Here is a 26,476-nt window from a genome sequence, read left to right as displayed (position 1 = left end):
TGACAGCCTCTCTGGGCCTCAGTGTCTGTATCTGCAAATGAGGCTCCGACATAGACCTGATTAGGCTATGGTGAGGTTTACACAATCCCTGCTTGAAAGGCACCTGGCTTGTTCTGAGTAAACCCCATGACCCCCTTTAATTCCTGGTGGGTGGCTTGCTTGTGCCCTCATGAGGTTCAGCACTTGGCAGTGCCCTGTCACCTGTTCATCATTAGCAATGACAAACGCGATGCTTCCTCTGTGACAAAGCCTCATCCGACAGAGCAGGACTGCAGGGCTTCTCCAGGGCTCAGCAGGGGACAAGGGCAGTGCTCGCAGTTCCTTTTTGTTTGCTGATGCCACACTAGGCACGTGAAAAGGCTGGGTCAGAGAACCCAGCTTGGCCGCGCTGTCTCGGTTGGTGGCCGTCCTCACCTTCCTCACTCTTCAGATCTCACAGGGAGCCTCCGCGGTGGTGCCTTGGACGGGAAGCGGCCCATCATGCTGTGGCTCACCTCAAGTTCCAGGTGTCACTGCATGGCCTCAAAAGGGCTGCCTCTGAGCAGGTGCTCCCTCACCTCCCCTTTCTCCCAATTTGTACACCATCCTCTGGCTCCTTGGCACTCCCTCCACTCTTTTTTCTTTAAACTTTTATTAAAGAATAACATCCATCAATTTTTTCCCTCCAGCAAAGAACAAGCACATGACCAAGGACAAAGAGGACATCTTGACCATGTAAGTAATGATGACCACTCTGTCCCCAGCTCGCGGGGACCCTGAGGACTCCAGGTTGCCTCTCTGTATTGGCCCCTGATTCAAGCAGATGGCAGGGGGGTGTGTCTGAAGGAGCTGGGTGCTGATGTCAGGTGCCCAGCACCCTTGTGGAAGCAAGAACGACACTGAGGGGGCAAGAAGAGATTGTGATGAGCTGAGTGATGGTGTTGTCTCCCAGCACGCACAAGGGCTGGTGCGGCAGCTGGTGACCTGAGAGGCAGGGCTAGTCCCAGCAGGGAGGTGCTCATAGAAGGGAGAGATTTTTGGTGAGGAGAGGTAGCACAGTCATCCTCCACCCAGTGTGTCTCGGGAGATGCCTACGGGGTGGAAGGTGGATGATCAGGCTGTGATTGGGTCAATCTGATTCCAGGAGAGGGAGGAGAGGTGACGTGGCCAGAAGGAGGGCAGGAGGGCGGACGGCAGAGAATGCAGCCAGCCACCTGGGCCATCCCCCTGACCTCTGCTCACTCATCCTTTCCCACCCCTAGGCTGAGGATGCACCTCGTTAGGTAGTTTTCAGATGGGTAAACTGAGGCAGGAGCCATTCCAGGCCCAGAGGGAAGAGCAAGGAAGCCAAGCGTTGTAATCCCTGGGTTAGTTATTCATTCACACCCAGGGGAAACTCTCCAGCCCTGCCACTCACTATTTTAAAAGGCTCAAGTGTTCTGACTCCTGGCAGCGGCAATGCGGTAATGCTTCTTTCCTGTTCCCTCCCTGACCCTTTCTGCCCTCATGCTTGGGGGCTTGGCCCTGCTTTTCCCCATGTATTTCCACTAGGGTGCCACACCGCCTGGAACTGCAGCCACTCGCTGGGGCCTTGTCAAGTTTATCATCTCTCACCACAGGTGCAGGAAGGAGGCAGGGAGCAGGGCTGTCTCGCAGAGCAAGGCCAGGGCATCCCACCCCACCGTGGCCGCCCATCCCCATGGCCTCCCCCAAGGTCAGGAAACTGTCCCACATTGCAGTAAGTAAGCGCGCCAGGCATGGCTGCAGGCGAGGTGTGGTCAGGCAGCCCCTGCGGCCAGTCTACAGGAAGGTCACGGTTTGTGAAGGGATCTGGTGCCTCCCCCGTTCAAATTTCTTTTTCTCCTCCTTATTAGTTGAATCTTAAGAGTCGGCAGTACCATAAGACATGAAACCTTTAATTCTTTTTAAATGGAAAACCAGGCTGGGCGCGGTGGCTCATGCCTGTAATCCCAGCACTTTGGGAGGCCGAGGTGGGCAGATCACCTGAGGTCAGGAGTTCAAGAACAGCCTGGCCAACATGGTGAAACCCTGTCTCCACTAAAAATACAAGAATTAGCCAGGTATGGTGGCACATGCCTGTAATCCCAGTTACTCAGGAGGCGGAGGCAGGAGAATCGGGAGGTGGAGGTTGCAGTGAGATGAGATTGCCACATTGCACTCCAGCCTGGGTGGCAGGGTGAGACTCCATCTCAAAAAAAAAAAAAAAAGGAAAACCAAGCAGAAGTCACTGTCGGGGGACCTGTCACCCACCATAAGGGGAACGCTCTGCAGAGCCGGAGGCCTGAGCCCGAGTCCTGACACCAGCGGGCTGTGAAACTGGGGGCCAGCACCTTGTCCTCAGGGCCTTGGTTTCCTCACTTGTAAATTCATGGTTCTCCATGGCATCTCTGCAACATTATGTTGCACAGAGTCTCAGAAGCTTTATTGTAAGAGGATGATATGGGCACGAAGCAAGGCACCCAGGAGTGGGGGCAGCTACTCTGCTTCTGAAATGCAAGGGAACCGGAAAATCTAGGAGCGGTGTGAAAGTGGGTGAGTATTTTCTTGGGCCACCAAAGGGTCTGAACTGGTGTGGCTTGAGTTCAGTTTTTGTGTTTCAGACAGATTTGAAAACTCACTTCTCCCTATCAAGCACTGGAAGGAATTAGTCACCCTTTCTTTGTGGAAGTGGAGAGATTCTCTGAGAGCTACTCAACAGGCTCTTTTGAAAGGTTCTCGGGACCAGCACCGTGCTGAGTGAGTGTGTGTGTGTGTGTGTGTGTGTTTCTGCGTGTGCGAGAGAGAGGAAGAGGGAGAGAAAAACAGAATGTGAAGGCATGTGAGAGACAGAGGGAGAGTGAGAGAGAGACACAGAGGGAAACAGAGAGAAAGATGGAGAGATGGAGGGTGAGGGAGACAGAGAGATATACAGTGAGAGAGATGGAGAGATGGAGAGAAAAATGCAGAGACAGAAAGAGAGAAAGAGAAAGGAGAGGGAGAATGAGTACGGATAGGGTGGAGGGAACGAAAAGATTAAGATACAGTCACCGATCTCTAGGGTTTACCATCAGGCTAACAAACACAGCAATGTCCCTGGGTAGAATAGGGCCATGACAAGGGAGAATAATGGAGAGGGGGGTCAATTCTGGCCAGAAGAACCCCAGAAGACTTCCTGGAGGAGGTGGCATTTGGCTAGTGTTTTCCATTCAGGGTGAGCTGAGTATCTGTGGGTTAAGAGCTTCACAGCAGAGGGAAAAGCAGCTGCAGAGATAGGACGCTGGCTCCTCTCTCTCTCTGTAAGCCGTGGGCTCCTGGGCCAGGCCTTCTTTATGCTCATTCCTTCACAAGTGGAGCAAGACCCTCAGTGCCCCCTGACTCCCACTCCTCACCACCCAGGCTCAGCTGGGGCTCCCCCTCCTCTCTAGAGGCCACACTGGGGAAGTTGCCCTCAGTCTGCAGGCAGCGATGAGAGGAGTTTCACTTCACTCAGCAAAATCTTTTCTTAGAACCACAGTTGGCTTTTATAAAATTTTCTGGCCTCGTGAAAACCAAGCAGCCAGTTTTCAAAAGGCTTTAGATGGCTGGGAAGGAATGTTCAAGGAAGGTTGTTGTATCATGGATGAGACTCTTTCCATGCTTAGGGTTTGAATGTTTGCTCCCTCCCAAACTCCTGTGGAAATTCAAGCCCCAGTGTGGCAGGATGGAGAGGTAGGACCCTTAAGAGGTGACTGGGTTGGCCGGGCGCGGTGGCTCACGCCTGGAATCCCAGCACTTTGGGAGGCCGAGGCGGGTGGATCACAAGGTCAGGAGATCGAGACCATCCTGGCTAACATGGTGAAACCCCGTCTCTATTAAAAATACAAAAAATTAGCTGGGCATGGTAGCGGATGCCTGTAGTCCCAGCTACTCGGGAGACTAAGGCAGGAGAACAGCTTGAACCCGGGAGATGGAGCTTGCAGTGAGCCGAGATCTCGCCACTGCACCCCAGCCTGGGTGGCAGAGTGAGACTCTGTCTCAAAAAAAAGAAAAAAAAAAAAAAAAAAAAGAAAGAAAAAGAGAGGTGATTGGGTCCATTCACAGATTAACGGATTAATGAACTAAAGCGTTGTCTTGGGAGTGGCTGGCTTTATGACAGGAAGAGAGGCCTGTGCCTGCCCACTCAGCCCCCTCCCCACAAGATGCCCTGTGCTGTCATGAGACTCTGTAGTGTCCATACCAGCAGGAAGGCTCTCCCTAACTGCAGCCCCTTGACCCTGGACTTCCCAGCCTCCAGAACTGTAAGAAAGACATTTCATTTCTTCTAAATCACCCAGTCTCCAGTATTCTGTTATAAACAATAGAAAAAGGACTAGGACGCCATCTTTACGTCTTTTTACAGTTGGGATGGGGAGGGAAGACGTGAAGAGGAGGCCAAAGCTGGGGAAATCTGTGAACAAAGTGACATCCTTGAGGGAGTGAACCTCCTTCACCAGTGGTGTACATTCTGCCACTCACCCATGTTTTATTCATCCGGCTTCCACCGGCTTCCTTTGCCAGCCACAGTGTTATGAGTGCTGAGGGACAGCGTGGGGAGATGAGGATTCCAAGGATGAATAGAGTGAGTTCTCTTCCTTTTAAAGTTGCAAATGAATGATTACTCAATCAATGTGGCAGCCACGAGCTGCAGTGAACAGTGCAAAATAGAAAATTTCTGGGTCTTGGGGAATCGAGGAGACATTTTTTCAGCACGGTTTTGCAGAGTAAGTCAGCATTTACCCACAGGGACAAGCAAGAAAGGTGTCCTAAAAAGCAAAGCAGCAACTGCAAGGGCCACCAAGCGGCAGAGATCCCAAGTCCTAGTCTATTGCTGTCACCAAATGTCGCGTTGCCTCTTTGTGCCTCTGCTCAGCAGAGATCACTGTTGATGAAGCACTGTGAGGGCTTTCAGGGCGAGGAGGTATTCTGCGCTGGAACTCTATCATCTTCTTACAGAACATGGCGTCAGCTTCCAGGGACTGTTGGACACACAGTTTTGGTTTCCCGGGAGCACAGAATCTGGCACATGTTAAAAACCTAATCAGTACTTATTGTCATGAAAGCAAAGCATTGTAATTCTGTGACTAAAGCATGACAGCTATATTTTGTCAGGTAGAAAAAGAACACAGGTGGTTGCCTTGACTGTGCTTGGAAGGGCATACGCTCAACCTGTTACTATTGTGGATTTATTTGTGAGATTTTATGTTTTAATGAAAGAAGAGGTGTTTAACACGTCTTAACTGTGATATTTGCAAGTGCTCGTAAGCCTGAAATGTATAGAACTGAACTGAATTTGTAAGAGTTAGGCATCGCTACCAAGATTTTAGCAGTTGTTTATTGAGTAGGGGTAAGGGGCTTTGCACACTACATGTTTTCTCTATGTTTGGTTACTTTGATTTTTCCTCTCATCTCTGTCTGAAAGTGGAATACATTTCCTCAAAAGAAGACTGACTGGAAGGAAGCATCTGTAAAAACAACATGGACTTGCCCTTGATAGGAAGAGGAGCTGCTGGCCTGGGCATGAAAGGGAGAGCAGGAAGGCCAGGATCTCAAAGTACAGAGATGCGGTGCAGGGAAGCAGCAAGGGGTGGACAGAGTGGGTGACCTGGAGAGTGTGAGGAAGATGTTAAAACTGCTAGAGAGAAAACATGGGTGTGTTAGGCCAATCTTGCATTGCTATAAAGGAATACCTGAGACTAGGTCATTTATAAAGAGAAGAGGTTTAATTGGCTCACAGTTCTGCAGGCTGTACAAGAAGCATGGTATCAGCATCTGCTTGGTTTCTGGCAAAGCCTCAGGAAGTTTCACTCACGGTAGAAGGTGCAGTAGGATCAGGCACATCACATGGCCAGAGTGGAAGTAAGAGAGAGGGAGGGAGCAGGTGCCACGCACTTTTAAACAACCAGCTCTTGAAAGAACTCACTCATCACCAAGGGAATGGCGTTAAGCCATTCATGAAGGATCCGCCTTCATGATCCAAATACTTCCCACCAGGCCCCACTTTCAACACTGGGGATTACAATTTTACATGAGATCTGACAGGGACACAGACCCAAACCATATCGATGCGCTTGAGGCACGGAACAGATCATTCTTTGCATCCATGCTGTCTTCATTTCCTCCCCTCTGGAAATGAGACCAAACGTGAAGAATATGGACCCTTTCAGGCAGGTTGTACCCCAAATGATGGCCTCTGGGGGGAACCATCTGTTACCAGGTGCCCAGTGGGGTAGTGAGAAAGAAGGTGAACCCCAGAGCTCAACTGCCTGGGTGCAAATCCTGCTGTTACACACACTCGCTCTGAAACCTTGGGTAATTTAGTCAGCCTCTTGTTGCTTTCGTTTCCTCATCGCTGGAGGGAGCAGTAAGAACATCTGGCTCATAGGAGGCTGCAAGAGACCAAGTGCACGAAAGGTTTAGAGTAGTACCTGGTGGGCTGGGCTCGGTGGCTCGTGCCTGTAATCCCAGGACTTTGGGAGGCCGAGGCAGGTGAATTAGCTGAGGTCAGGAGTTCAAGACCAGACTGGCCAACGGGGCAAAATCTCATCACTGCTAAAATTACAAAAATCAGTCAGGTGTGGTGGTGAGCACCTGTAGTCCCAGCTACTCGGAAGGCTGAGGAGGGGGAATTGCTTGAACCCAGGAGCCGGAGGTCGCAGTGAGCTGAGATCGCGCCATTGCACTCCAGCCTGGGTGATAGAGTGAGACTCTATCTCAAAAAAAAAAGAAAAAAAAGAAAGCACCTGGTGCCTAGCAAGGGCTCCACACCCAGGCATGGATCAATGTGCTTTCTATGACTCCTTAAGCCCATTTCCGCTTAACACATTTTGTGGTCTCAACCTGATTTCTGACTACAAGAGAACCTGGCATAATTCTTTCTTTTGTTTAAATCAGTTATGAACCCCCCAGGTTCACGCCATTCTCCTGCCACACACTTTTAAACAACCAGGTCTTGAAAGAACTCACTCATCACCAAGGGGATGGCATGAAGCCACTCATGAAGGATCCGCCCTCATGATCCAAATACTTCCCACCAGGCCCCACTCCCGAGTAGCTGGGACTACATGTGCCCACCACCTCACGCAGCTAATTTTTATTTTTTATTTATTTTTTATTTTTTTAGTAGAGACGGGGTTTCACCGTGTTAGTCAGGATGGTCTCGATCTCCTGACCTCGCGATCTTCCTGCCTCAGCCTCCCAAAGTGCTGGGATTACAGACGTGAGCCACCGTGCCCAGTTATGGCATTTTTAGCAGCAAGTAATACAAAGTGGCTTCTTCCATACGGATGTTCATGCTTACTTAGCGGGAAATTCAGAGGTAGATGGTCTCTCCAGAGGTTTCTATGTCTCGTAATCTTTTTGCCTGATTTTGACCCATTTAGGTGATCGTCAAGCCAGTCTACCAAGGTTGAGCAGAGAATGGAGAGATGCTAAAAGCCAAACTGCCCCGTTTATGAGGTGCGGCCACCATGGAGAGAAATGACATTTTTTGAAAATAAAAGCAGAACATGCCTGAGTTCATGTTTCCAAATGAGCATTGTCCTTTGAGGTCAACTGGGAAGCAGGGCACTTTTTTCAATGCAATGTGTCACTCAGGTGATTTTGAACTCTTCTGGAGTCTTCCCTGGAGGTAAATTATAAATCACTTTCACATCTGAATATGATTTTTTCCCCTCTTTTAACTTATTCAAGATGTTCTCGGTTGGACAAATATTTTACAAGTCTTCATTGTAGGCAAGCAAGGGAGGAAACACCATTTATTCATCAGTGACTGCTTTCCAGGAACTTTGCGTGGCTTATCTGAGTCACCTCGCAATGACTTTGAGGGGCTGGCATCACCATCTCCAGTTTAAAGATGAACAAATGGGCATCCCCACGTGTGTACGCCTAATCTCAGCTGGTCCACCTGAGACCCCCTGAACACCCACCCTAGACTCCCGCACTGCCCCTTATCTCCTCCGACAAGATGAAAGAAATAATCATGAACCAGGGAAAACTCCACAAATTACAGGTACAAGTGCGCATTGGTGGGAAAGGAACTGCCGGCAAAAAGAAGAAAGTGGTTCATAGGACAGCCACAGCAGATGATAAAATCTTCAGTTCTCCTTAAAGAAGTTAGGGTTAAACAATACCTCTAGTATTGAAGAGGTGAATGTGTGTACAAACCAAGGAACAGTGATCCACTTTCACAAACCTAAAGTTCCGGCATCTCTGGCAGCAAACACCTTCAACATTATAGGCCCTGCTGAGACAGAGCAGCTGATAGAAATGCCACCTGGCATCTTAAACCAGCTTGGTGCAGACAGTCTCACCAGGTTAAGCAGACTGGCTGAAGCTCTGCACAAATAACCTGTGGACAGAAAAGCGCCACTTGCTACTGGAGAGGATGATATAATGAAGTTCCAGATCTTGTGGAGAATTTTGATGAGGCTTCCAAGAATGAGACAAACTGAATTGAGCCAACTTCTGAAGAAGATACACCTTGAAGAAGTTGCTGGGAGCTGCTATCTTATATTATGAATGCATTTGAAGAAATTTTTGTTTATGGAGCTGATAAAATCTAGATCTCTAATAATTTGTAAGCCCAAGTCCTTTGGACACTGCAGCTCTTTTCATCTTTTGCTTATACACTATTTCATTCTTTGCAGCTATTTAAGCTGGAAAAGGCCTGGGAATAAAGTTTGAAACAAAGGTTAATAAAGTTCTTTGCCTAGGAAAAAAAGAAAAAAAACAAAAAACAAAAAAAACAGGTGCAATAGCTCATGCCTGTAATCCCAGGACTTTGGGAGGCCAAGATGGGTGGATCACCTGAGGTCAGGAGTTCAAGACCAGCCTGATCAACATAGTGAAACCCTGTCTCTACTAAAAATACAAAAATTAGCCGGGCGTGGTGGCAGACTCCTGTAGTCTCAGCTACTTGGGAGGCTGAGATAGGAGAATTGCTTGAACCTGAGAGGTGGAGGTTGTGGTGAGCCGAGATTGTGCCACTGCACACCATCCTGGGCAATAAGAGCAAAACTCTGCCTCAAAAATAAAATAAAATAAAATAAATCCCTGTCTTCATGGAATATACATTCCAGTGAGTCCAGTGAGAAGATGAACAAATGGAGGGCCATCCCAGTCAAGTGACATTCCTAGTGTCATACCAGAACAGAGTCATGCTTTGGATCCCATGTTCTGTGACTTCCTCTTCACCACGCTTCCTCCACGCACGTAGCAGCTCAAGGGTCTCTGATGAGTGGGGTAGGTAGGAAATGGCATAAAATACCACAAATGACACAGAACGCTGTGTGTGTCTAAGAATGTATGCATGTTTTAGTAAAAGGACTTTAGAGTTAGGGAAGATTCACTTTAGCTGAGTGTTGGAGAACTTCATGGAGGGATTATCATTGGACCTGCATAGGCTGGAAAGGGGGCCCAGCAGTTGGGGGGGAAGGGTCAGAAGGGCAAGGAGGAGCTTGTTTAAAGCACATGGTGTGCGTGGGGAGAGGTGTGGGAGAGGGCTGGGACCTTAGGTTGGAGCTAGTTTGTGCAGGCTGAGGACTTTCTATTTGATTTCACAATCATTGCAAAGCCCTTGCAGACTTAAACAAGGAAATACTTTACTCAACAACATTTTAGAGGGATTAATGTGACAGTGGTGTGATGGAAAAGAGATCTTGAAGGTCAAGAGACCATTTTAGGAAGCTATGAAAAGAGCCAGGACGTAGCCTAGTGTTTCTAAGACATTTGGATTTCATGGACAAGCAAAGTTTCCCCCAAAACTTAAAGAGATTGACCTAGATGTCCCAAAATTCTATTTTGCCAAATAAGGGCATAGACAACAACAACAATAAAAACAACCACCTAGTCCCACTCTCGCTTTGTAAATAAAAGGACCTGCTAGCTTCCCTAAGCAGGAAGGATGTTATTGCTGTGTAGACAGTATTTCCCAAAAAGGACATCTGGGACTTTATATCAACATATCATTTCTCCTCCCAACACACACATGCACACACTCACATACATACATGCCTGTTTTTCTCATTTCATAACAAAAAGGCAAGAACTTGGTTCTGGACATGCCACTGGTCCTTCATCCAGCTTCTAGGAAGCACTGCAGTAGACTATAAAGGGGTACCCCCGAACAGCCCATCTGGAATGCACCTTCCCAGTAGCTGCTGCTGAAGGGCCACACCCAGGAATCGATGTTAATACCATGATTCTGCCTGGTATTAAAGCATTAAAGCTGGGCTCCTGGTGAGGCCAGTGCAATCCATTGGCTGGCCAGTGTCCAGTGAACCTCTCCTTTCTGAATCTGAGCAAGTGACCAAGGCTGTATTTAGACTGGAGAACAGTTGCACTGGAAGGTCATGAGGGGTTGGGATAATCACTTGGGGAGATAAACAAGCTAGAAAAGCAGGGGAACAGGCCAAATCTGCAGACAGAAGTCCAGGTAAGAAACCACATGGCCCCAGAGGAGGCAAAAAACAAAAAAACAAAAAAAAACAAAAAACAAAAAAACTGGAAGCATAGCTGCCTCAATCCCAGGTCTAATCTCGTTTCCTATGAGGCCCCTTGTATTTCCATTGTGTGTCAGTGAGATGTGCCTCTGTCTTTCATAACCCCCTTAGGTTGATTGGTTATTTCTTTCTTGCAACCAGAGGCTTGACTAGAATTGAATTTAGGACAAGCACAAAGATCATGATGCAAATGAATGGGACAGAGGGGAGAGAAACAGAAAATAAGTGAGTAAAATTTGGTAAGGGATTAAATAGGGTAAAAAAAAGCATCAAATGTGATTCCAAGGTCTTGACCCAGGGAAAGTAGGTGTGTCAGAAACAGGAAACAGGAAACCCAGGAGGAGTTGCTGGGGAGGGAGGGAGTTGTTGAGTTTGAGGTGCTGGGGGTGGGCAGATGGTTGGTGCAGAGGAGTTATCCAGATCTCAGGCGAGAGTGACTATAGCGGGAGAGTGAGAGACGAGAAGGGAGAGCGTGAGATGAGAAGGGAGAGCAAGTGGACTAAGACCGGCACAGGGACTTGGGTCATCATCTGGGAGGGGAGGGATTTGGATGCTCCCAAGGAGTGGTGTTGAGATGGTAAAGGTGAACAGAGGCAAGAGAAACCAGAAAAAGGAGCCCGGAGAAGGTGAAGGACTGAGGCCCTACTGGTTTCTGAGCCCCCAGCACGTGCTCAGCAGATTTCTGTGGAATGTATCTGAGGGAGAAAGCATATACTTGATAAAGAGTTCAGATGGCATAAATTGTGGGATGCTAGAACAATTCTCTTACCTAGGGTCACGCCACTACATTTTTGTAATTCTGGTATGAAAATTAGAAATGGATGAGGTATAGGGTTTGAGGAAGGAGGAGCTGGGAAGAGAGAGTTAATGGATAACATCCAAGTACAGGCCTATAATCCCGGCACTTTAGGAGCCTGAGACGGGAGGATAACTTGAGCCCAGGAGTTCAAGATTAGCCTGGACAACATAGTGAGACCCTGTCTCTACAGAAAATTGAAAACAAATTAATGGGGTGTGGTGGTGTGCACCTGTAGTCCCAGCTACTCAGGAAGCTGAAGCAAGAGGATTGCTTGAGCATGGGAAGGTGAAGCTTCGGTGAGTGGTGATCACACCACCTCACTCCAGCCTGGGCAACAGGGTGAGACCCTGTCTCAAAAAAAAAAAGGAGAAAAGATCATTGCCAAAAATCCAAAATGAAACTTCCTGAATAATTGATGGATTTCAATCATTTCTATCTGTTTTTCAATGGTCTGATGACCTTGTGTTGAAGGACATGCATGGTTTATTTCAAAAGGAGATTCCTGGGCCCTTGGCTCGATTTCATGAATTAAAGTACTAGTGCTGAGGCCCAGAACCCGCCTATTAAACAAGCTCCCTACATCATGCATGTGCCCACCAATATGTGGGAACTTGTCTCCATTATCCTCAGAGGGCTGACTGTATTCTTTCACGTAATTTCCTCTGGAAACACTGAAGAGGGGTTCTTGTGCCCATCTGCTAGGAAGAAAATCAGCCATTTCAAAGCATGCTGCAAATCTGAAGCCTTCCAGGCACCACTGGTGAGATAAAGGATAGAATCCAGGTGGTATCTCCTCTCCTTATAACTAGGCCAAAGATAGCAACTAGGAAGGTTTTTGTTCCCGCCCAGGAAGACTCACTGCTGGATCTCACTTCTGCAGTGCTTGCTGGTATCATGGCAGGGAAGAGACCTGCCCCTCTCTTTCCAGCCTCCCAAGGAAGCCTCTCCACAAACCTTCTTTCAGAATCATAAGAGCAAAGTGACTCCCATTCGTAGGACTCACAGTGTGACATCAGGTTTGTGGGCAAGGAAGGAAGGTAAGCTCCATTTCCTCCTATCATGGTGTATGGCCTTCAGGCTGCAAATGTGCATGCCTGACTGCCTGAGCCCTTTCTTGGGATCAAAGTCATCTGGTTCCACCCACAGACATCATAGCTGCCCTTGCAAGAATGTCCTGAGCTAGGCATGGAGGTGCATGCCTATAGTCCCAGCTACTCAGGGGGCTGAGGCAGGAGGATTGCTTGAGCCCAGGAATTCAAGTCCAGCCTGGGTAACATAGCAAGACCTCATCTCTAAAAATAATAATAATAAATACATAAACAAAAAATAAGAATGCCCTCAGTTTAGGGTTGAGTTTTGACAAAAAGGCATCCACATCTCTCAGGCAATACAAGAGCAATGAAACTGACTTTGATGTCTCTGTTGATGGTGTACATATTGCATCATTAAAGATTGTTTGGGCTGCAACCAGCTGAAGATCCCATGACCCTTGACTTAGAGCACTAGGAAGGGCTCAGGATGGGTTCTGTGGCTTTGTGATAACCCCAAGGGCCGGGGCTCTTTCTTTCTTGCTACTCTACCATGTTTGGTGTGTGAGCAAAATCCTGCTTTCTAGTCAAAGATGACCACTGTGTTTCCTTTCACACCATGGCAACCCAAGTAGTAGACGAGGGAGTCTTGGTAAAGGGCTTCCTCCCACTGAAGCTCTCTCATCAGAGAGAAGGACCTTCCCTAGAGGCAGGCCCTGATCACATGGTGATTCCAGGGCCTATGACAGCAAAAGGTCAGTCACTGCCATACACCAGGGTTCTGTTATTAATGAAAGGGGACTGGCCACTGGTAGGTCATAAAAATGCATCCCACATGGGGAATAGGTATTAATGAGTAAAGAATTCAAAGGACTTCATTTCCTCCCACCAGAGCATTGCACCCAGAGGAGAAGCACGTGTGACCAGGGAGCAGCACGAAGGTGAAATCAGAATCTGTCCTTGGAGCGCTCCTGGAAGTACGAGCAGGGGTGCAGTCAGAACGGCCTGACTCTCTGACCCTGTGACTGAGCCACAGGGGTCTCTTCTATGAGTCACTGTGCTTCTTCAATCTTGCCATCACTGTGTTGAAAAAGCCTCCCTGGGCCTTTGTAGTAAAGCCATTGGCAGAATATCACAGTCTTTCCAATGTACCAGTCCCACAGGGACCAGCCCTGGCTCCTTGGTTCATCATCACACAAAAAAGGCTCCAGAGTGATGAGTGGAGGGAACAAGTATACAAGCCAGGAGAGACTTCAGGGATGGGGCATGGCCCTGAGAAGCTCCACATGCAAAACAGGGTTATGATAGTCTAGAAACCCAGCTGCAGGGAGGTGGGCAGCCAGGAGGTGGGCTGGGGCCATCAAGGGAGTGACTGACTGCGACGGCAGGCTCAAGGTGAAACCTTGAGAGGCAGATTCCGAGGTCCTTGGATTCTTGCCTGTTACAGCAAATGGAGGAGTGAGGCAGAAAAGTCCCCTAGGGCTGTCTTCTACTCTCTCCTCCAACAGATTTTCACTGAGCATTTGCCATGAACCAGAGACTCTGTTAGCTGTCAAGGTTTCAAGGGAAGGTAGAAAAGACAAAAGCAAACCAATGATAAAGATATCCATTATCTTTTAGTGACTCTCATACTCTCTCCCTTTCTTTTTCATTCTGTGCATCCCTTTGTCATTATCTAAGGCTCGTTTTGTGCCAAATGCTTTTATACATCATCTCATTCAAATCTCTCTGAGGTTGCAAATGCTATTTTTGTTTTACAGCTGTAAAAACTAAGGCCAGAGGGAAAGTGAGTGACCCAGGGCCCCACAGCTAGCGAGATTCAAATCCACAGGGTCTAGCTTAGTGACAAAGCTGGCACATTTCTTCCCCTCCTTGTGCCTGCTGAGGTTTTTTGTTTTGTTTTGTTTCCTTTTTTTTTTTTTTTTGGTTTTTAACATTTTACAATATTTTGCTATTTTTTCCTAATCAGGCAATATGCAGAAATATTTTAACAATCAACTAGTTTAAGATTTATGAAAAACAGCACTTTTTTGCCCACCTTCTCCCGATTCTTCCTGCTCCCCAGAGCCAACCACTTGCAAATGTTAGCCGGTTCAATTCTACATGTAATAGGAGAATGGCAATTTTTATCGATGTGTTGATTTGAGATATTTGGCATCTTCCAGTGATGAAGTTTTGTCTCTCTCTACTGGACACCATCTGCCTCTTCCAGATGTATTCTTCTCATCCTGGGCATTCCACCAAGAGGCTGACCTGTATGAACGCAGTGGACAGGCTGCCTGATCACTGGCTTTGGGGTTGGGTGTGGTTCATGAGAGGCACCGGCAGGAGACTGGATTGGAGGGGGATGCAGGGGCCAGAGCGTTTACTCTCCTAGATAAACCCCTTCCTCCTCTTCCGGCAGGCAGTACTCTCCATATAGCTGCTCCCTTAGGTTCTAGAAATTGCTCCCCCTTGCCCTTGAGCTCTCATGCCTAGAGGTGGCACTGACTGCCTGCTACTGTCAGTGCTAGGTACTGCACTCTTTGCTTTCCTAAACCCTTTTCACACTTTTAAGAATAGTCCATTCATTGCAATTCGATACCACTTACCCTTACACCATCCCCACACACCATACGCTCCCCTTCTGGTATCCTCTCAATATAATTATATCATTTTTGTTGACATCATTAGTTGGACTGTATTTACATTATTAAACTATATAAATATTGCTTACTGCATAGCCAAGTAGAGAGTTATCAGTCGTGATTACATTTCCTTTTCTAAACTAATTTTTGTTTTTCCTGCATTTAACTGCCTACTTTATAAAAAGACTTAGTTTTCAATATATTGGTCTTTAATTCTTTCCATACACACCATCAGATATGTTAAATGCATTTACATGTTGTTTTCCTGTTTCAAACGTTGTAAATTCTCTGTATCTTTTTCTTTGGGTGGGGGGCAAGTGTGAAGTAAACCAGCCTCCAGAATAAATAGAACTCAATGTTATGGATTCTGAAATTAAAATCTTAACAAATTAACAAAGTGACGAAAACAGGAAGTTTAGCTCCCAAGGATTCTTTATTGGTCTTAAAGGTTTTACTCCCTTTGGCAAATATTGTGACCATTTTGTAGATGCTACTTACTCTACTAGACAAATACTATGACCTCTTTCAAAGTGTATTATCATTCCCCTTTTAAATAGCACATTTGAAGTGTGCTGACTTTTAGTTCTAGGGTCTGCCTTCCCCTTACCTGCTGAATGTCACAGGATCTCTTCCCTCCTTGATTATCTCAAGGAGATAAGTCAACTTTTGGATATACTCCTTCATAAAAGAAAGTCAGTCACTTTTATTTGTTAAAGAATTGAAGTATGGGCTGGGTGTGGTGGCTCACGCCTGTAATCCCAGCACTTTGGGAGGCTGAGGTGGGCGGATCACCTGAGGTCTAGAGTTGAAGACCAGCCCGACCAACATGGAGAAAGCCTGTCTCTACTAAAAATACAAAATTAGCCAGGTGTGGTCGCACATGCCTGTAATCCCAGCTACTGGGGAGGCTGAGGCAGGAGAATCGCTTGAACTTGGGAGGCGGAGGTCGCAGTGAGCCGAGATTGCCCCATGCCCTCCAGCCTGGGCAACAAGAACAAAATTCTGTCTTTAAAAAAAAAAAAAAAATTGAAGTGTAGTGGACCTCAATCTCTGGCTTCCTGCAAGGTAGACCTTATCAACATAAGGTCTCTATTTAAAAATTCTGAAATTATAGTCTTATTTTTCACAAACTTTTCCTGGAGACCCTTCCCTGGAGCCCCCTCTTAGTCAGCTACATGCTGGACCTTTCTTTCAGCATTATCGGCTATTTCCCCTTTCCCTCTCCTGTGCTGGATGTCCTATTTCCTGGATTTCATACCCTCCTATTTCTTGATTTACTCCTTTGTTTTGCTGGAGCAGATCTTCTAGCAGCTTCGTAAGAAAGCGTGCATGGAAGGTAATTTTTCTTGAGTTCCTACATGTCTAAAAATGTATATGTCCTACTATTCACATTAATTGTAACTGGACAAGTTTAAAATTTCAGACTATAAATGATCTTCCCTCAAAATTGTGAAACATTGCTCCATTGTCTTCTGGTAGTAGGCGTTGCTGGAGAGAAATCTGAAGCCATTTGATCCCCTTTTTTTTGGTTTGCTATGTATTCCCTTTAGAATTCTCTTTTTAACCCTGGTATTTTGAAATTTTATGGCACAGGACTTTGGTGTGTATTTTTAAAAATTTATTATTTTAGTGGTGTTTTTCAATTTGAGAATCTTAGCTTTTAGTTATAGAAACTTAGTTATAGGAACTTTTCTTTATATAGAATTTCCTTCCTTCCAATTTATGTATTACCTCGGGAATTCCTGCTATTCCATTTGAAACTTGTGGATTGAGCTTTTAAGTCTGTTCTTTCATCTCTCTTATTTCTTTTTTTCCTCTGGTTTTGTTTTCTGGGAGATTTCTTTGACTTATCTTTCAATTGTTTGTTAGAATTTTAATGATCAAATTTCTTGTTTTCTGATTGCTTTACATTAAAAGCATTTTATTCTGGTTCTATATATTCAACATCATCTCTCTCTAAGGAGAGTAACCTGATTTATTTTTATTTTAGAAGTTTTCTTCTCTTTCCTGCATTGTCTCTGTTTCTGCTGGGTTCTTATTTTTGTTGTGTCTGTTTTGGTTTCTAAATCTTGAAGTCTTACTTTGCCTGCCTAGAGACCTTAGCTGCTTGGAAGCTCTGTGTTTTCAAGGTTGGGCTTTTAACTGGTGGGCATCAAAGTAGGGTAAGTGGTGAGCTGGAAATTTTTGTGGGGACTCCCATATTCCAATATCTAAAGGCTTCCTTTTTTATTTTTTATTTTCTGGGACCATTTAGTCTATCCAGGAAACAAATGTCTGTATCTATACCCTGGTTGGTAAAATACTAGCCATGAGCGGGGGTAGGGAGAGGTGATGAAGTAGGGATCCCTGCGTGTCTCAGTCTCCACAGTGCAAACTTACCCCTATCACCCGTCCCTTCAATTTTATTGACCCCTACTTTACACTGTGTCTGATGACCCGAAGTCTAGAGAATTTCAGGTTAATTTCTCCCAGAGTGTAATTGCCAGTCCCTGGGCGGGTCGGGTAGAAGTGAAGTAGTATGTATGGGCTGGAGGGTAGTTGCCGCGGTCAAAGGAAGCAAAGGGCACATGGAGATCCAACTAGACCATGTTCTGACTTTCACTCTGCTCCCACTCAAGCCTTGCACCTGTCTTTTAAGGCATCTGGTGCCTTAGCTTATGCTCTCAGAGTCCTGGAAGAGGACTGGCCCCTTCTCACACCCTCTTCTCCCCCTTCCCCTTGCGGGCACCCTAGCTCACAACTTACTCCTAAATCTGTACCGTTTCTTTATCTGCTTTCCATCTTCCAAAATAATAATAATAATAACAATAATAATCATCATAATAAACACCTGTTGAAATCTCTCCTTTGCTAAAGTCTCTTCATCTGATATCTTTTAACTCCTTTCCTGCCTCTGGAGGTCAATCTGCTACATTTAGTTAGAAGTCCTAAAGGCCATGCTTTGAACCATTAGGTAATCCTGCTTTCTGCAAGACAACTTCAGTATCTGAGAGTTTTTTCCTCCAGTAGTGATAACAAAGTCATTTCCATCTTTCTGTTTACCACAGCCAGTGGCAAAGACTCTCCTTGGCCAAGGCTTAGTCAGGCTCCTCTGAGCTCTCTTATCGACTAGACCTTGACCTTGGTCTTAGTCATTGCCGAGCCTGCACTGCCCAGTCTTGGCAAGAATCCTGCTAAGTCAGTTTAGCAAGAATCCCTCACCCTTGATATATGATCACCCTTAATATGTGACCAAGTTCTTTATGTACCACATTTTCTTTTCTCACTGCACTTTCACACTTTCATTTCTAACATCCCTCACTTTTGATGTATATATCCTTGGCCTGCCTTTAGCAAGAATTCTGTTAGGTCAGTTTTGCAAGAATCTCTGTACCCTTGATGTGTTCTCTTGGTAATTTTTCATCCAATCATCCCCACCTTGTTCCTTGGCCCCAGCAGTCTTTGTTGTATTTGGAGTTGAGCCCAATCTCTCTCCCTTATTGCACTGTCCCTATTGCAATAGTCCTTTAAAAAAAGCAATTTTTTTTTTTTTTTTTTTTGGTAGAGACAGGGTCTCCCTTTGTTGCCCAGGCTAGTCTCAAACTCCTGGCCTCCTAGGTGATCCTCCTGCCTTGACCCTCCAAAGTGCTGGGATTTTAGGTTTAAGCCACCACGTCCTGCAGTAATCTTGGATAAAGTCTTCCCTACCCTTATAACAAGTGTCAGAATAATATTATCACTGGCATTTGGGAAACAGTGATGAAGTAGTGCAAGCAGGGACTGCATGAGAATGGGAAAACTAGGCTTTGCCTCAGGAGCCCTTTGCTTGACCTCATTAGACAGCTGCCCAGGAGGTAATTTTCTAGGGCATGTTTTTTCAAACTGTGAGCTGTAACTATTTACTAAGTCACATCAACATCTTAAAATGAAATAGAATAGAGTTAGAAAATACCATTCTATATTGCCTGTAATTAGGGGAAGTATTGAGTCATAAAACTTTTGTTTCAGCTTATGTGTCTGTGTACCGGGTCAAGGTGTAAAGATATATATATAGATAGATAGATAGATAGATAGATATAGATATAGATATAGATATATTTTTTTTTTTACCATGTAAACTGGTAAAATAAAATAAAATGATAAAATAAAAGTATAGAAGCCACTGGTCTAGGAAGTGGATTTGGACTTTTCGGGTTTTTTTGTTTGTTTATTTGTGTTTTGTTTTATTTGTTTGTTTGTTTTCTGAAGAATAGCTTTACCAGTCAGGCTGATACTATTATCTCTATTTTAGAGGGGATGGATTTGGTTAGGTAAATTCTCACCACTGAGTGCTAATATCTCAATTTCTTAGTCTCTATTTTACCATAACTTTGTTAACTTCTCCTTTGGTTAAAGCATTTTCTTAACTTTATCTTGCTTAAGAAAGCCAGGACACATAAGATTCGAGCTTCATTTCTAAAGTGAATGAACAGATACATGCTTGTCAGTATTAGACTAACAAACAGATCAAAAGCAATAGGCAAAACAACCCATGCATGTCTGGATGGGGTAAAATGAAGCCTTTGTGAACCAAAGTGATTAGTTCTTGGGAACTTAACGAAGGAGTATGGGATTCTTACCTCATGGTGGTTGGTAGGAATAGTGTGAAGCATTCATGGCAAGACTGAATGCTTAGACTCACAGTATAAGTAAAGCTCATTCTATAGACAGTTCTACAAAAAAACGAGAAGGATACCATAGACCGCTGGAAGGCTCATATGATGAGCATGTCAGCCCACTTCTGCTCTGCCTTCTATTTAAACTGGTCCACACCCCAGACCCTTCACCATTTTGGCTTTTGTAGGAAGAGGACTCAACCACCAAATACCCTGTAGCCTTGGGAAGGCATACACATGAGAAGCAGGTTCCCCTAGGCTCAGGTGAACCCCACCTTCAAGGTGGCAAACCTTGGGGACCTTTTGGAAACGCAGAGGCAGATAGGGCTTCATGCTTGGTGAAGAGATGAGCATTCACTATTAGCTTGATTCTCTATCAAAGGTCAAAAATGGTTGATTTTGCTAATGAATGAGAGACATCAATTTTCTTGAGATTTAACAATCTTTTGTGCCACTTTTGTGTAATGCCAACTAGTCATTCGGTGAATTTACTTAGATAAAGAATCAGATTTTGAAGCAAACTTGTTTCCTCTGTAAGCAAAAAAAAAGGCATTTTAAGCCTGCAAATATATCCTCAAATACTTTATTTCTATAAATAAATAAATAAATAAATAAATAAATAAACTGAACAAATACAAAAATACAGTACATGGAACATAAACATTCCAGTAACAATTGGACCAGATCACCCCTAGTGTGAATGTCGACATTCTTTTTCAAATTGTTATTTAATTATTTGTGATTCCATATTTTATTTATTTGACAGCCAAATCTTCCCTCTCAGAGGAGGACATTCCTTTGCCTTTGTCCAGAGCTCTTCAGGAGAAGCAGAGGAAATGCTCAGAGATGAGCTGGGATTGCTTGGGGGGCACATGGAGATAGCGATGCCCGTCATCATCGTAACAGTCAGGATTGGCTCTCAGGCATGGTGCTGAACACTTTGCCTGGATTCTTTAATTTAATTGACTTGGCGTGAGATAGGTGTACTGATTGTCCCCATTTTGCCAGTGAAGAAACTGAGGTAGAGTGAGGTTAAACCACTTGCCTAGTTCAGTGTCAGGACTGAATCTCAGCAGCCTGATCCCAGGGCCTTGACACTTGCCAAGGTTGCAGTGTTGTCTGCTCCTGGAAGTTCTCGCTGACCAGTTTGCAAAGTGGGATTGCTTTTTCTTTTTATTTATTTATTTATTGTTATTATTGTTTTTGGTATGGAGTTTCGCTCTTGTTGCCTAGGCTGGAGTGCAATGGCATGATCTCGGCTCACCGCAACCTCTGCCTCCCAGGTACCAATGATTCTCCTGCCTCACCCTCCCTAGTAGCTGGGATTACAGGCATGTGCCACCATGCCTGGCTAATTTTGTACTTTCAGTAGAGATGGGGTTTCTCCATGTTGGTCAGGCAGGTCTCGAACTCCTGACCTCAGGTGATCTGCCTGCCTCGGCTTCCCAAAGTGTTGGAATTACAGGCGTGAGCCACTGCGCCCGGCCACTTTTTCTTTTCTTTTCTTTCTTTCTTTTTTTTTTGGACAGTCTCACACTGTCACCCAGGCTGGAGTGCACTGGAGCGATCTTGGCTCACTGCTGCCTCCACCTCCTGAGTTCAAGCGACTGTCATGCCTCAGCCTCCCGAGTAACTGGGATTACAGGTGTGCATCATCACTCCTGGCTAATTTTCATATTTTTAATTAGAGACAGGGTTTCATCATGTTGGCCAGGCTGGTCTCAAACTCCGGACCTCAAGTGATCCGCCCGCCTCAGACTCCCAAAGTGCTGGGATTACAGGCATGAGCCACTGTGCTCAGCCAAAAAGTGGGACTCCTTGATATCAAAGGTACAAACAAGAGAAGATGCAAAGATTCTTTTTTTTTTTTTTTATTATTCAACGTTCGTAGTAAGCAGACAAGTTAAAGGCAGAAAGAGAAGGGAAAAAAAGATTTAAATAAAGCAGTAATTATTTAAAGCTCAAGTTTAGAAAGCTACCACATAGTACATGAGTTTTTTAATTTCTTTAGATCTTTAAATGACTTGCAGTTTCTATCCTGTAATATAGTTTGAGTATTTCATCCTTTACGATAACATTTATAATTCTTATAGTGGTTGCAAGTGGGCCCTTTTGTCCTCTTTCCCTTGTCTGAATATCTTGCTAGGTTGACCTGCACAGTTTTGTACCTGCCCACGTCTCTTCTAATGACAAGGATGGTGCTGGGGACAGAACTAACTGAAAACTATGAAATGATGGCCAACATTACTGCCTTTGTGGTGGCTCCCATTCTGACCCCTCTCGGGCTGGTCTTTTCTACTTATTTTTACTATGTCTTCAATGGACAGTCCTTTAATTTGGATGCTCCTGTGTTTGGTGGTCCAAGGTACTAATGTGACTGCTCCTCAGGTAGCCCCGCTTGTGGGTTCAGAAGCAAAGAAGAAAGGTTCTTCTCTATGGCAAAGGTGTTTCAAGGTGAGCTGGAAGGAAATCCATTCGTCAATTTGTGCTTAGGATCGTGGACCTTAAGGTTCAGTGGAATGAAAGGGGCTGTTTCATTTAAGCAGCTCTGTTTCAGCAGCCAGGACAGGAACTCTATGTCCCCTTGTTTAATAGTCACATGTCAGATATTGCAAGAGATGACACAGGTTTGGTGTTTTGTTTGTTTGTTTAATGATAAAAGAGAAGAGCAAAAGAGAATATGGTTGAAAGGACGGGAATAGAACTCTCAAACAGAATTTTTCAAAACCCTAACACAAAGAATGGTATTCCAAATCTGAACACTCTAAAAGAAAGAATAATGCCATTCTCCTTCATTATTAGGAATAATATTATTATGTCTGTTAGGAAAAAAAACACACACACAATTTTAATGTGCATCAGAAGCGTCAGGCTGATATTTTCCCCTCTGAATTTTATTTATTTATTTTTTTGAGACGGAGTCTCGCTCTGTCACCCAGGCTGGAGTGCAGTGGCCGGATCGCGGCTCACTGCAAGCTCCGCCTCCCAGGTTTACGCCATTCTCCTGCCTCAGCCTCCTGAATAGCTGGGACTATAGGCGCCTGCCACCTTGCCCGGCTAGTTTTTTGTATTTTTTAGTAGAGACGGGGTTTCACCGTGTTAGCCAGGATAGTCTTGATCTCCTGACCTCGTGATCTGCCCGTCTCGGCCTCCCAAAGTGCTGGGATTACAGGCTTGAGCCACCGCGCCTGGCCGATTTTATTTTTAAAGTCAGAATTGGTTTCCTGCCCTTCAAGTGCTCCACTGCTGATACCGATAGTGAGATTGTGTAATTGGCAATAAATTTCTTACATGAAGAGCTTCTGGCCAGGTCCTTTTGAATGCTTAGAATGTTTTGCTTAGTTGGGCTTTTCCGTCCCTGTAAAGTTAATCTCCCGCAAATTTGTGTCCACTTCTGCAGGAGGGAATTGGAAGGCTGAGGAGAAATTTGTTGGTGATGAAGTAGCACAAGGTAAGGCACAAAAGATGGGGTGGGGGAGTCCAGAAGGCTGGGAGGCAGGCATAGGGTAAAACTGTTGAAAAGAGGCACTATAGTTCTTTATTTAAAAAAAAAAAAAAAAAAAGCATCTGAAGAATTTGCCAATTCAGCACTTATCTAGCATTTGCTTCTCTGGGGCAGTGATTCCAAATTCCCAGCCTGTCAGGAGCTGGAGCACCCTTTGCAACTGTGTGCTTGATAATAGGATTTTCTTTTCTCCCTCTTCTTAGAAATAATGCATCCGTTACAATAAAACTAAAGTGAATTTAAATTTTCATCGTTTTGAAACACGTATTTTAAAAATACAAGGTTTGAAAAAAAAAAAAACCCTGAAATAATTCTAGTCCTTTCTAGGGAGTCGTGAAACTGTAGCTTGTGGAGAGTAGCCTGCTTCAGGCTTTCATAATGACCTGGTGACTCAGCACTGGCAGACTTCCCAGGAGTCAGTTCCCACCGTGGGGAATAATTTTCCATTCCTGGGGGAGTCCCTCAGGAGACACCTCCTCTGCTTCTTCAAGTCAGAGAAGTGTTCTGCCCTGCCCTCCCCCAACCTCCTGCCAGGTTCCTGCTGCCAGCCTCATGCTGTGCTGTGTATTATAGAATTTCTAGACTTACTGCCCCTGCTTAATTGTCAACTCTTTGCCAGAGAGTTTCTGCTTGCCCCTTATGTGTATTGGAGTAAACTTTAATTTCTGTTTTGGAGGCTAGGGCTCTTGATGGTCATAAGTCTAATCAGAATGCCACAGAATCAGGCTGAGCACGATGGCTCATGCCTGTAATCCCAACACTTTGGGAGGCCAAGGCAGGTGGATCATCTGAGCTCAGGAGTTCAAGACCAGCCTGGCCAATATGGCGAGACCTCGTCTCTACTAAAAATACACAAATTAGCCGGGCATGGTGGTGCGCACCTGTAGTCCCAGCTACTCTGGAGGCTGAGGCAGGAGAATCGCTTGAACCCGGGAGGCCGAGGTTGCAGTGAGCCAAGACTGAGCCACTGCACTCCAGCCTGGGCAATAGAGAACAAAGTTTTCAATGTTGGGATGTCTTTTAAAAGACATGTGTTTCGAGATAAACTGAAGTGGTTTAAATATATGAGTCAATAACAAATCTTCACATTCTGCACATGTATCCCAGAACTTAAAGTATAATAATAAATAAATAAATAGTATATGAGTCTATGGGAAATACTTTTTGATGCAGGCATCCACCAGATTCTTCATAGAGACACACATAATGTCCTAAAATCTGAAAGAAAACAGTTTACCTAAGACAACACATAGGTTGAACTGGTCAGCAAAGTGACCACTTGTGTCTTTCAAAGAAACTTGTTTCTGAACAGTGGAGCGAGTACTGCTTTGAAAGAAGCAATGATTTGGAACTTAGAGTTCTGGATGAATGCCTGTTGTTGGGTGTGCTGAATAAACGAGCCCTGTACAAAGAGGTCCAGGTGCCCTGAGCGGGCACAGCGTCTTTCTTGTCGCATATAAATCTGCTGTCCAAATACCCTATCTGGGGTGCGGCTGTACACATCCTCCTGATTTGTTAGCTCTTTCTTGGCTAAGGTCAGAGATTAAGTTCAGAACAAAATTTAGATACCTGGACTCACTGAAATGCATTTCTTTTTTTGCTAATGCAGCAGGCTTGTGCAGAAGACCCTCTTTGGTCATTGCTTCAGGCCAGCATTTCCTTAAAGGGCTCATGACTCTGGAAAAGTTGAATATAAATAGGGAAAGACCTCAGCAAAGCTTTCAGAATTGTCTTCCCTGTTTCCAGCTCTCTATTCCTTGTTCTCTGTGTCTTCCCTCAACCCTCCTTTCTCTTCTTCCCAGTCATCCATTAGGTATTTTACAATTGATGGGCTGTTCATGGAACGATTGCTACCCTAAAGGATGATCAATGGGGCCAAGCCATTGGGTGGACGGTTGAGGCACAGGGGACCCACATGTGCCAGTCTCTCCAGAGTTGTTTGCTAATTGCATGGGATAAAAGCACCTTCATGATGGAGAGATCTGGTGGTCAACACTTGGCTGAAGTGTTCAAACTTGATAGCACCCATTGTGACACTACCCAACTCTGTGGGTCTCCTGATGGGCTGCAGCATAAAGCACACAGTCTCACTCAGGGTGTGCTCTTGGCCAGACATTCATTCTGAATCTCATCAAGCCTCTAGACCCATCCTTCAAGTTACTGGAGATACGGGGGCAGGCTAAGGACAAGCTACCCAGTAGGATGAGGAAGCAACCCGACACATCAAGAATAGGGGAAATTTTACAAGAAGACTGTCCTGGACTCAGGAAGAAAATCAACATCATGATTAAAAAGTGTGTGTCGGGGGAGTGGTTGGGGGGACCATTCTAGAGGAAAAGATTAAAAGAGTCTAAAGAGACATAAGTATCCCTCTACTGGTGGGATTTTGTCTCACAGAAAGTTCTCCACTCCCAGACATGGGTTCCTCGGCTTCCTGCCTTGGAGGCGCAGCAGCAGGCATCGTGGGAAGGTGAAGAGCTTCCTTAAGGATGTCCTGTCCAAGTCGGTCCACCTCACAGCCTTCCTGGGATACAAGGCTGGGATGATTCACATCAAGTGGGAAGTCGACAAGCCAGGATCCAAGGTGAACAAGAAGGAGGTGGTGGAGGCTTTGACCATTGTGGAGACGCCACCCATGGTGGTTGTGGGCATTGTGGGCTACGTGGAAACCCCTCGTGGCACGCGCTGGGCAGAAAGGCTACCATCACTGCACTGAGATCAGCAAGAACATCTATAAGATTGGCCAGGGCTACCTTATCAAGGATGACGAGCTGATCAAGAACAATGCCTCCACTGACTATGACCTGTCTGACAAGAGCATCAACCCTCTGGGTGACTTTGTCCACTATGGTGAAGTGACCAATGACTTTGTCATGCTGAAAAGCTGTGTGGTGGGAACTAAGAAGTGGGTGCTTACCCTCCGCAAGTCCTTGCTGGTGGAGATGAAGCGGCGAGCTCTGGAGAAGATTGACCTTAAGTTCATTGACACCACCTCCAAGTTTGGCCATGGCCGCTTCCAGACCATGGAGGAGAAGAAAGCATTCATAGGACCACTCAAGAAAGACCAAATTGCAAAGAAAAAAGGAGCTTAATGCCAGGAACAGATTTTGTAGCTGGTGGGGTCTCAATAAAAGTTACTTTCCACTGGAAAATAAAAGAGACATAAGAATCAAATAAAGAATATTTACCTCAGATCCTCGGTCAAAACAACAACCACCAATAAGGTGGTAAAGAACAGGAAAAAAAAAAAACATCTAAGAGAGACATTTAGGGAACAGTTGAGGAAATTGGAATACACACTAGATATTAGGTGACAGTAGGGAATTACTGTAGGGAATTTCTGAGTTGCGATGATTGCATTGTGGTTTTTTAGAAGAGTATCTATTT

General features: G+C 45.3%; 2 pseudogenes across 1 annotated transcript; both read left to right on the top strand.

Moving 5' to 3' along the window:
* LOC103883438 overlaps positions 1-8,790 on the top strand; it is a 31,917-nt pseudogene extending 23,127 nt beyond the window's left edge.
* A 13,412-nt stretch (positions 8,791-22,202) lies between these two features.
* Positions 22,203-26,234, top strand: LOC103883439 (annotated as a pseudogene). Its single transcript, XR_002521415.2, has 3 exons — positions 22,203-22,211; positions 24,402-24,509; positions 25,437-26,234. The product of XR_002521415.2 is annotated as a 60S ribosomal protein L3-like (transcript).
* Positions 26,235-26,476: the final 242 nt, after the last annotated feature.

Source organism: Papio anubis, chromosome 6 (assembly GCF_008728515.1).
Source record: "Papio anubis isolate 15944 chromosome 6, Panubis1.0, whole genome shotgun sequence".
NCBI classification, from domain to species: domain Eukaryota; kingdom Metazoa; phylum Chordata; class Mammalia; order Primates; family Cercopithecidae; genus Papio; species Papio anubis.
The sequence above is the reverse complement of the archived record's forward strand: the minus strand, read 5'-3'. Positions and strand labels throughout refer to the sequence as shown.